Source organism: Terrapene carolina, unplaced genomic scaffold (genome assembly GCF_002925995.2).
Source record: "Terrapene carolina triunguis isolate 2854851 unplaced genomic scaffold, T_m_triunguis-2.0 Scaffold96, whole genome shotgun sequence".
NCBI classification, from domain to species: Eukaryota; Metazoa; Chordata; order Testudines; family Emydidae; genus Terrapene; species Terrapene triunguis.
Window position 1 is genome coordinate 6,559,595 of NW_020664447.1, and position 12,114 is coordinate 6,571,708.

Sequence of the window (12,114 nt, forward strand, 5' to 3'; positions counted from 1 at the left end):
TCATGATTTTTTGCAAAAACGTTTGCTTTAAAAAGTATCAAACACTTTTCGCAAGATCCCCAATTTTTGTCAGTTTCTCAACTTTCTCTCACATGATTTAACGTTAGTTAACAAAACTGTTTCTTGCTTCAAGAAACCATGCTGACAAGAAATGACTACTTTTTCACTCACAAAACTGGCATAAATGTAAAAATGTCATGTTCAGTTAACTTTTAACAGCTGAAATTAAGGAGAAACCAATATACTAAAAAAAAAAAAATAGAATTACATTTCTACCTGAAAATCATTTTACCTCACGCTATTACAAGTAACACCTCAGGTTACTATAACGAAGACATTAGAGAAGTGTAATTTTCTCTGTTTTTCCCCCTCCAGTTATTTTGTGTATTTGACAGTGTTGTGTGTGTAGTCAGTTTCGCTGCAGTCTATGTGGGTCTTTCATGAATTACTAAAATCAAATAAAAAATACATGATTGTAAAACCACACCAAGTGACAGTGACAAAGTGTGTGGTGTGAGTAATGGGGACTGAAGAGAACTCAGCTTTCAAATGTTTGGGAGATGATAAAAGACGGTTACTTAGCTTCTGTAACTGTTGTTCTTCGAGATGTGTTGTTCACGTCCATTCCACATTAGGTGTACGCGCGCCGCGTGCACGAATCGTCGGAAACTTTTTCCCTCAGCGGCTCCCGTCGGGCCCGCAGGGTCTCCCTTCCCGCCAGAGCGGCGCCCCGCCCTTGCGTATATATACCCCTGCCGGCCCGACCCTCCCTCAGTTCCTTCTTGCCGGTGACTCCGACAGAGGGGAAGGAGGGTGGGAGGTGGAATGGACGTGAACAACACATCTCGAAGAACAACAGTTACAGAAGGTAAGTAACCGTCTTTTCTTCTTCGAGTGCTTGTTCACGTCCATTCCACATTAGGTGACTCGCAAGCTTACCATTGGAGGAGGGTAGGAGTCAAGGAATAACCGATTGCAGCACCGCCCTGCCGACCACTGCATCATCTCTGGTCTGATGGTGGACCGCGTAGTGGGCTGTGAAGGTATGCACTGACGACCAGGTGGCTGCCTTGCAGATCTCCTGGAGCGGGACCTGTGCCAAGAAGGCCGTCGAGGACGCCTGGGCTCTAGTGGAGTGTGCCCTAATCTGAGGAGCAGGCATGTTGGCGAGCTCGTAACACGTGCGTATGCAATGCACGATCCACGCCGACAGGCGTTGCGTAGAAATAGGCTGGCCCTTCATGCGTTCCGCAATGGCCACGAATAGCTGAGACGATTTACGGAAAGGCCGGGTACGGTCGAGATAAAAAGCCAATGCCCGCCTAACATCCAGGGTATGTAGGCTGCGATGGCTTGGGTCCGTATGGGGCTTAGGGAAGAATACCGGTAAACAAATGTCCTGCCCCATGTGAAAATTCGTAACCACCTTAGGGAGGAATTTAGGGTGAGGCCTAAGCTGCACCTTATCTTTATAAAAGATGGTATAAGGGGGCTCCGAGGTGAGGGCCCTCAACTCCGACACCCTCCTAGCCGAGGTGATGGCCACGAGGAACGTGACCTTCCATGACAGGTGCGTGAGGGAGCAAGAGGCCATGGGTTCAAAGGGCGGCCCCATAAGCTTAGTGAGGACCAGATTGAGGTTCCACGGGGGTACAGGAGGGCGCGAGTAGGGGAACACCCGCTCCAGACCCTTGAGGAATCGGACCACCGTGGGGTTGGAGAACACGGATCTGCCCAATTCCCCAGGGTGGAACGCCGAAATGGCGGCCAGATGCACCTTAATAGAAGCGGGGGCGAGACCTTGACGCTTGAGGTGCAGCAAGTAGTCCAGAATCAGAGGTATCGAGGCCTGTAAAGGCTGTGAGTGTTGAGGCTCACACCACAGGGAGAAGCGCTTCCACTTGGCCAGGTAGGCTGCCCTCGTGGAGGGTTTCCTACTACCAAGCAGGATTTGCTGGACCTCGTGGGAACACCTGTGCTCCACCCCACTTAGCCAGAGAGTAGCCATGCCGTGAGATGCAGCGACGGCAGGTTCGGGTGGAGTAGGCGACCCCGATCCTGAGTGATGAGGTCGTGATGGAGGGGAAGGGCTATCGGGGCGGTCACGGACAGTTCCAACAGCGTTGTGAACCAGTGTTGGCGTGGCCACGCCGGGGCGATTAGGATGACTGTCGCCCTGTCCCTGCGGGCCTTTAGGAGGACCCTGTGAATAAGTGGGAACGGGGGAAAGGCGTACTTCAGGCTCCCGCCCCACGGGATTGCAAAGGCATCCGCCATTGAGCCTGGACTGTGACCCTGGAATGAGCAGAATTGCGGGCACTGGCTGTTGCCCTCACTGGCAAACAAGTCCACCTGGGGAAACCCCCACCTCAGGAAAATAGAACGGAGGATGTCTCGTCTCAGCCTCCACTCGTGCCTGAGATAGGACCGGCTGAGACGGTCCGCTAGCCCGTTCTGGACCCCGGGGAGATATGCTGTCCGAAGTTGTACTGAATGGGCTATGCAGAAGTCCCAGAGGAGGAGAGCCTCGTGACAGAGGGGAGAGGACCGAGACCCGCCCTGCTTGTTTATGTAAAACATAGCGGTAGTGTTGTCTGTCAGAACTGACACGCTGTGTCCTCTTATGGTGGCGTGAAAGGTCTGGCAGGCGAGGCGAACCGCCCTCAGCTCCTTCAGGTTGATGTGGAGCAGCCGTTCCTCCCTGGACCACAAGCCCTGAGTGCGCTGGTCCCCTAGGTGCGCTCCCCAACCCAGGTCCGACGCGTCTGTTACTAGCGTCAGAGTTGGTTGTGGGGCGGTGAACGGGACCCCCGCGCAAACCTGCTGTTGGTCGAGCCACCAACGGAGGGCGTTCGACACCCGAGCCGGGATCGTGACTACCATGTCCAAGGGGTCTCTGTTGGGGCAATACACCTGAGCCAACCACAGCTGCAGCGGCCAGAGTCTGAGACGGGCGAGCCCGACTACGTGTGTGCACGCTGCCATGTGCCCTAAGAGTTGCAGGCAGCATCTGGCCGTGGTCGTAGGGAATCGCTGAATGGAGGTCACGGCCTCCTTGATAGCCAGGAATCGTGATATGGGAAGACTTGCCCGAGCCGCCACCGAGTCCAGGACTGCCCCTATGAAGTCCAGCCTCTGTGTGGGGACTAGCGATGACTTGGGCACATTGACCAACAGATCGAGTTCCCGGAATACTTGTAACGCCAGTGCCACATGGGCGCGGACCTCTGCCTCCGACCGGCCCGCCAGGAGCCAATCGTCCAGGTACGGGTAGACGCGCATCCGTCTTTTTCGAAGAAAAGCGGCTACCACCGACATGCATTTCGTGAAGACACGTGGGGCTGTTGCCAGGCTGAAGGGCAAGACCGCAAACTGGAAATGGCGCTGCTGGATAGTGAAGCGCAGGAAACGCCGGTGGGCCGGGCGAATGGCGATGTGAAAATAGGCGTCTTTCATATCGAGGGCAGGGTACCAATCCCCCGGATCCAGGGAAGGAATGATGATACCAAGGGAGACCATACGGAAACGTGGTTTTTGCAAGTACTTGTTTAGCTTGCGAAGATCCAGGATAGGACGGAGGCCCCCTTTCGCTTTGGGGATGAGGAAGTATCTGGAATAGAACCCTCTTCCTCTGAGGTCCAGAGGAACCTCCTCCACCGCCCCCACCTCGAGGAGGGTCTGTACCTCCTGTATGAGGAGTTGCTCGTGAGAGGGGTCCCTGAAGAGGGACGGGGGTGGTGGGTGGGAGGGAGGGGGCGAGGAGAACTGGAGGGCGTAACCTGACTCCACCGTGCGCAGGACCCAACGGTCTGATGTTATATGAGACCAGGCACGGAAAAAAATGGGACAGGCGGTCCCTGAAACCCAGGGGTGGATCCGGAGAAGAGATGGGTACGCTGTCCTCGATCGCAGCTTCAAAATCCTTGTTTATTTCCCGGCTGCGGCTTGTTTTGGCCCTGGTTTGGCGTATTGTTGCGCCTACGCCTATTGTCCCTGCCCCGTCTACGGTCTGGCTCCTGCCGAGGGCGAGGATGGTACTGCCTCTGTGGCGGTTGGGGCTTGAACGGCTTCCTTTGTGTCACAGGGGTGTGCATCCCTAAGGACTTAAGGGTAGCCCGAGAGTCCTTAAGGCTGTGCAGCCTGGCATCAGTCTGCTCTGAAAATAAGCCCGAACCCTCGAACGGCAGGTCCTGGAAGGTATTTTGTACCTCCGGAGGAAGGTCAGAAGATTGCAACCATGCAGAGCGTCTCATCACCACACCTGACGCGATTGTTCTAGCGGCTGCGTCGGCCGAGTCAAGTGAGGCCTGTAACGAGGTTTTGGCCACCACCTTCCCCTCGTCCACTATGGCCGCAAACTCAGGTTGTGAGCCCTGAGGCAGGGCATCTTTAAACTTGGACACAGATGCCCATGAGTTGAAGTTGTGTCTATTTAGGATCGCTTGCTGGTTTGCTATCCGCAACTGGAGGCCTCCGGACGAATAGACCTTCCTGCCAAATAGGTCTAGCCGTTTTGCTTCCTTGGCCTTGGGTGCTGGGGCGTGCTGGCCATGCCTTTCCCGTTCGTTAACCGCCGAGACGACCAACGAACATGGGGTCGGATGGGAGAAGAGAAAGTCAAACCCCTTGGACGGGGCAAAGTACTTCCTTTCTACGCCTTTTGCGGTTGGCGCAGAGGAGGCTGGCGTTTGCCATACGGTCTTATAGTTTGCCTGGACCGTTTTTATGAGCGGGAATGCGATCCTGGAGGGACCCTCTGGGCTCAGAATGTCCACCATCGGGTCCTCCTGCTCAACCGTCTCCTCTGCTTGTAGCCCCAAATTGAGGGCCACCCGGCGGAGCAGGTCCTAGTGCGCCCGGTGGTCAATAGGGGGAGGGCCGGATACTGTCGTGCCCGCCACGGCTTCGTCCGGCGAGGAGGAGGAGGTCATGGCCTTTTGAGCGTCCTCGTCCTCCTGTAGCTCCTCCTCCGCGGGGCGGTCCTCCGGGGTGCGCCCCCTGTCCCGAGTCAGGGACGGTGCCGAGCTCGGTGCCGAGTCTGCCCTCTCTGCGTCCGGTGGTCTGGAGACCGTAGCCTCCGCACGGGAGGTAGGGCGGCACCGTGGGGAGCGGGACCGGTCTCCTGAGGGGCCCGATCTCGAGGTTCTGGACGGAGGGCTTTGCTGATGATAGGCCCATGGCATCCAGAACGGCCACTGTCCAGGATGGCTCCAATGCGGCTGCCAAGAGGCCTCGTGCTCTCTAGCGGCATGCCCTCTGCGGCCATATCTGGAAAGACCAGAGCCCTCTTCCGATGCTAGGGACGGTGACCTAGAGGGCCACGGCGGTGCCGTGGGGCGGTGCCGGTCCGGTGTCGGGGAGCGGTGCCGTCGGGACCGGGACCGTGAGTAGCAGCGTGCCGATCTGGACCTGGAACGGTACCGTTGACCGCGGGACCGGGAGCGGCTGCGGGAGGATGGCCTTGGGAGCCTCGCCATCGAAGCGTCCCGGCGCCTGCTCGAGCCGGGCTGCTGGGGCGGTGCCGCGCTCGCATCGGGCCCTGACTGTTTCGTGGCCCGTTGAGCGGCGGGAAGCCGGGAATCCACCGAGGCGGAGCTCGACCGGGACTGGCGCCGGGAACGGTGCCGAGATGGCGACCGCGACGGGCGCATCATCGCCGGTTTGCCCTTAGATGGCAGCCGCGGCGGAATGTCTGTAGCGCGGAGTGTGCTTTCGGAGGACAATTCAATGAGGTCCTTTGCTGCCTCAAATGTGTCCGGGGTGGAGGGCTGTTCCAACAGTTCCTCCAGCCCATCCTCCTCACTCGACGCGCTTGTCCCGGGGCTCGACGGGCCCTTCGGCGCCGGAGCCACTGGTGCCGGGACCTGTATCGGGGCCGTCACGCCCTTGGCCGCACTTGCGGTCTTCGCCGGTGCCACCTTCTTGTGTGGGGAGCGCCCCCGGGCCTTAGGCTGGCCCTTCGACTTAGCCGGCGAAGAAGATCGATGCCGGGCGTGTTCCCGCCTGGGCGGTACCGTGGGCTTAGTCTGCGCCGCCGGTGTCGGGTCGCGGACCGATGCCGGGGCACTCCGCACCGAAGTGGACGGTGCCGCGGAAGAGGAGGGCTGTAATGGCGCCTCCATGAGGAGCTGTCTAAGGCGAAATTCTCTCTCTTTTTTGGTTCTGGGCTTGAAGGCCTTACAAATTTTACAGCGCTCCTTCTGGTGAGCTTCCCCGAGGCAACGGAGACACGACTCGTGCGGGTCGCTCACTGGCATAGGCCTGCGGTACGCGGCACACGCCTTAAAGCCTTGGGCGTGTGGCATGCCCCGCCGCCCAGGGCCGGTGCCGGGGTTGACCAAACCCCTATCACCAAGAGATTTTGGTCCGTGGGAAGAACTAATCAACTACTTAACACTAAAACACTTAACTATTATGAACTGCTAATGGCTATGCTAAGGGACACTCTCAGGCGAGAGACAGAGTTGTTCCAACGTCGCCACGGGCGGTAAGAAGGAACTGAGGGAGGGTCGGGCCGGCAGGGGTATATATAGGCAAGGGCGGGGCGCTGCTCTGGCGGGAAGGGAGACCCTGCGGGCCCGACGGGAGCCGCTGAGGGAAAAAGTTTCCGACGATTCGTGCACGCGGCGCGCGTACACCTAATGTGGAATGGACGTGAACAAGCACTCGAAGAAGAACCTTAGATATACCCTATCAAAACAGATGTTCATTTATTTTAAATACTGAATGTAATGTATATTATATATAGTATATAATACATATACACACACACACACACACACACACACACACAGAGTAATTTGCAAGGCCTGTCTATTCAGTCCTTATTTTCCCAAAGGGGTATTTTGAGGAGAGATTTTGTGTGTATGGTTGAAGAACTTTTTATCTTTATTTATGGATGTGCTAAAATGGTCAATGTGCATTTGTGAATTTATACTTATTTTCTGTTCTGCTCCTAGAAGCCATAATACGTTCATTTTTATAATCTGAAAATAAGAATACTATATATACATACCATATATAGTGCAATTATATATCTGTATGTCATACAATTGGCATATAAAATGATATGCTAAATATGTCTCCAAACGTTCCAGGTTACTAACACCACAAACTTTCCAGAGGTTTCTGAAAAGATAAGCATCGTTTAAGCAGTCAGGAGAACTGTAGCACTGAAAATTATTTCCTGCACTGATTTTGAACTGCCCTTAGAGAGTATTTGTAGAGCACAACAAAAGAAAGCAAGAGAGACAGAGGTGTCCTTTCAAAGAAGAAACAGTTATGAGGCCACACTATCGAAAAGACATTTCAGGTGACAAACACTAGGAATAGATAGACAGATGGAGACTGGGATATCCTCCCTGTAAGGTCTGAGGCCGTCTTCTCTATTAAACAGCAGCCATGAGCTAAGTTGCAGAGTGTCATGTTCCATCTAAATTGCACCAAAACAATTTAATATCAAGCTGTTAAGAAGCTGCTCCTGTCCTAATAGTACCCATCATCACCAGACAATGAAACAGATTTTAAGATGTTCAAAGAAAACTTTGTTTGATAGTATTCTGTCTGGCAAGAAACCACTTATCAACAGTTGTGATTGTGAAATCTATACGTCTCTATTGTATTGCCTTTATGGCCTCTATTTCCCTACTACAGACGCTCCGCGACTTATGCAAGGCGGAACGCCTTGTGTAAGTCAAATTTTGCATAAGTTGCGGACGTATACCCGACAATTACGCCAAAAAAACAAAAACAAAAACAAAAACAAAAAAAAAAACACCTTGGGGGAAAAAAACAAACAAACCCCGCTTACGGAACTTACGAAATTTTTTCCATAAATGTGGGTTTGCGTCTGTATATATCTGTATGGTTCCCGTCTGATTCTTTAATTGGTTCTGTCTGTTGCATAACTAATTTTGCAAAGTTAGAACCAACTAAGGTGGTGGGGTATAACTGGTTAAAGAAGTGTTTCGCAATATGTCAGGATTGGTTAAAGAATTGTTTCATAAAAATAACTGGCTAACATACAAATAGGCAGGACTCAAGTTTCACTATAAAAATTGGGGTCCAAGAAGAAATGGAAGAAGAACTCACCTACAGGACACAGCACAGCTCAAGATTAAAGCTACCAGAATACTCTGCACGAACATGGAGTGCAGCAAAAGAGCTCCAGATGACCTGAACCTTGCCTGGCCAGGAGGGGGAAGATCGCCTGCATGCTCAGGAGTGGTGAGCATTGTATACTTAGTGTGTATGTTCTGGTTTGGTAACGGTTAATAAACAGAAGTTAAGGATATTACCATGTAAGGCTCTTTTACTGGGAAAAGACCCTGCAAACATGTTTCATTTTTTCATTAAGGAGCTTTTGTCTTTTAGAATTTTCTCTCTCTCGTTTAATTGGGACATTTTATCCCTAGGAATGTGAATACATCAGCCAGAACACAGTCCTGCTAATATACATCATTACTTTTTGAAGCTAGAGCCTGGGGTTATATTCCTGCCACTGCCACTGTCTGTGACCTTGGGTAAATCATTCAATCTCTCTGAACCTCAGATTATGCATCTATAGAAGTGCGTCCAATATAACCTTAATAGGCTGTTGGAAAGCTTCAGTAATGTTTGTAAACTACTCTGAGCTCCTCAGATGAAAAATGATCTATATGGGCCTGACATCAGTGGAAAGGCTTGTATTGACTTTAGTGGGAATTGGATTAGGCCCTACAAAAAGGAAGTATTACACTGGCCTTCCAAACCTTTAAAACAGGCTGGTCACAATGGTCATCCATGGGCTTCCCTGATCACAAGGACATCTCATGGCTAATACTGTGATCAGCAATAGATGCCCCAAACCTACAAGGGAAGGCAAGGGGCCATGGCTCCGCACCCATATTCTGCACCAGCTGGGGTGGGGAAGCACAAAATCTCTTATGGATACTCACTGGGGCATGGTGCCTCCTTGAACTTCTGCTTGGGCAGCGTGATGCTGCACTGACCCCAGAACATGAGCCAATGCCTTAAAGGCATGATTAAAGCCTATGTTATTATATTATGAGAGCAGAGAGTCACAAATGATGGAAACCTTGTCTTGAAACTGTAACAGAATCTGGAGAGTGCAAGTGATTACATCTCAACAGGAAACAGCTTGGGATGGCACGGTAACTTTAGGGGGACTGATAAAGCATGAGGGACCTCTGAAGGAGCCAGGCTTATCCTACACAGACTCTAAGGATGTGATCCTGAGAGGTACCCCATCGATGGGATCCAGCCCCTCTGACAAGGTGCTCACCAGCAATCCTCATCTAGCCTTAGTGAGCTTGATTTTTTTGTTATGAGGCAAGTACTGAGCTTTGTAAGAAAATGTTTTGCTGTCAGGGAAAAAATATGACTTTGTTTCCTATATTATGAATGTATTCATACTTTGCACTCATAGGCATCTAGCCCTAAGGCAACTGAATTCTATAATATTTATTTGATAATAGATGTTTAATATTTTACACATATTATTACAAAGTCATAGATGAGGGGGCAAAAAACCTACTGATAAAATATTACCTCAACTCAGAGATGAACGGAGTTGAGAAGAGAGAGAGAATTTTTACAAGATCCTGACAGAATAATCCCCAAATCCTATAACATACTGCAATGTGAAAATAACTGCTCCCGCTTTCTATGGCTGATCCAGGCATTACCAGCAATGAATGCTTTGGATACAACTCCAAGTGGTTTGTGCGTTTTCTTGGTCTCAAGTGGCCCAAGTAATGTGAATAGATGAGAGAAAGGTTCCTCTTTTGGTTAGGACCCTGACTTAGGACTCATTCGTACCCATTCTGCTGTGAGCACGGCACTTCAAGGCTGCAGAGGAAAGGGCAAGATTTGCCCGTTACAGACTAATCCTGGCGAGTATAAGAGGGCTTTGTTCCACATGGAAATGACATAGAGCTGAGAGAGAAAATTTTCAGTTTGAACCAGCCATGGCTGCTAACACAGGGCATGGGGAAATGTTGCAGACATGGCTTGCGGATTCCCCACTAAACAGGGCTTTGGCTCAGCACATACGTACAGCACATGGATATGCTGGTCACAGTACTTGCTTTGGTCTACTCACAGTCCTCCTTCCACAAGGAGCTGCAGAGACCCACCATGGCAATCTTCTCTGTGGAATGGGCGGGGGGGTGGAGGGAGGAGGGGAGTCTCATTAGTGCTGTCTTCTGTGCATCCACATTGTACCCTCATAACCTAGCACCCTGTAACATTGAACTCTCCACATTTATAAGACGTTACCAGGGAGAAGACGGCAATCCTGTTCCAGTAACCAAGCATTACTGCAGGCAGGTGAGCCTGTAGAGTCATGCAGGCTTACAGCACACAGAGACTTCCTAGAGGAAGGAAGGAAGGAATGTTGCTTGGCATTCCATCTGTTCACTGTGTGAACACATTACAGCATGCAGAATAGGAACAGGCCACTGTCTATTTATTTTACTCACAACTTCCTGGCTATGGTAAGCCATAGAGTAAGCTCAGGAAGTTGGCTGGCTAATGAGCTCCATCATATTGTATGATACATGGCACACAATACCTCGTAACTTGGAAAGCCAGCTACTGGGTTTACTCAGGCATGCTTGGTAGCTGATTCTCCAGGGCTACATAGTAAAGAGCGCCACATGTCAGGAGATGGGATTAAGCCATATGCTGCTAAAAAGGAAAGTACAGATGAAAGATGAAGCAGAGGAAGCAATCTGCATCCTGGTGTGGAGGTTATAATTTTAAAATACAAATGTTATTTATTGTACTGATACTGTAACTATAAAATGCAAACTGCTGATGTTTCTGTTGAACAATTACAGCCTGTATTAAGTGATTCATTTTAGGCCCTGCAGTTAAAAGCAACCCAGGAAGTCTTGAAATTACTCTCTGGTGCTGCAGAGACAAGAAAATGTAGTTAGCCAGCAGAGAAAGACCATCTGGACCTAAATCCTTCTCTGACCATAGTTTTCAGCATGCCTCTAACGAAAATTAAAGGCAGCTTTGTGGAGTAACACTACAGTCTGTAGAGCTAGGGACTGCAACTAAATTACATGATTTTCCACAATATTCTGAAAACAGCATTTTTTGTAGGCACCTGCATTTTGCCAGGAGGCAGCACATGGCCTCAGGTCTGTACCAGGAGCAGTGGATTAAGTGAAGAGGCACATTTGCAAAGTCTACCATCTGCAGAAAGAATATTACATTCCTAGCAGAACTAATATTGCATTTTAAATGTATATTAATCCTAGTATTATCTGGGTTATGATGAGCATAGTGAGGAGAGTCATTAATAAACTGCTGAGTTATCTGTCTTACAGATGTTTTGATGCAGCTGGGAACTCAGATCAGAGTCAGAATAGAGCTAGATGAAGCAATATACATTCTGCTACCTTGCACACTGTGGTATGTCAAAGATGAAAGTGTTTTATTTAGGTCAGGCTTCACTTCCCTGGAGACAGAAGAATAGATATCAAGAAATTAGAGCACTGTTGGGTCTTATTCCAATAATCCAGTATATGCCAAAATTTCAGTTATGGCGAAGTGGGGGTGTTGTGCATCTGTCTAGCCCTGTCTATCAAAGTGATTTTCAGCAGTTAACATCCACAATGACTAAACAGTCCGGACAGGCTAGTACATTACTTGAGAGCATTTGGGCCATATTCTGTCACACAAATTATCATCAAAGTCCCATAGGTACGATTGATCAAACTCTTTGCCCTCTCATAGAAACAAATAACTCATTCAGTTAAAAATCATTGTTCTAATTTTAAAACTCAGCAAGCAACATCAAGCTGAGAAATCTGGCTCTAGGAAAGGACTCAAGCTCCCTCTCCTTAACCGTGCAGAGACTGGTTTTATCAAAGGCAGATGCTCACATCTCTCCTCTAGCACTCCCTGCCAGTGTGGGGTAACATTTCTTGGCAAGGGCCTTGCCTTCCCTTCTGTTGCAATAAGGCTCTCTCTCTGACAAGTGGGAGGAAAAGATTTTCAGAAAGTCAGAGGTGGAAAATGAGTGGCTTTGTAGTATGTCTCAGTCTGAACGCATTACCTGAAGATATTTTCTCATTATTTACAGAAATTCATCCTTGTCTT

The 12,114-nt window shown here is 50.3% G+C and overlaps 1 protein-coding gene across 1 annotated transcript in view; it reads right to left on the reverse strand.

Moving 5' to 3' along the window:
* GALNT18 (polypeptide N-acetylgalactosaminyltransferase 18) overlaps positions 1-12,114 on the reverse strand; it is a 438,485-nt gene that overhangs the window by 127,862 nt on the left and 298,509 nt on the right. The gene's annotated exons all lie outside the window — the stretch shown is intronic.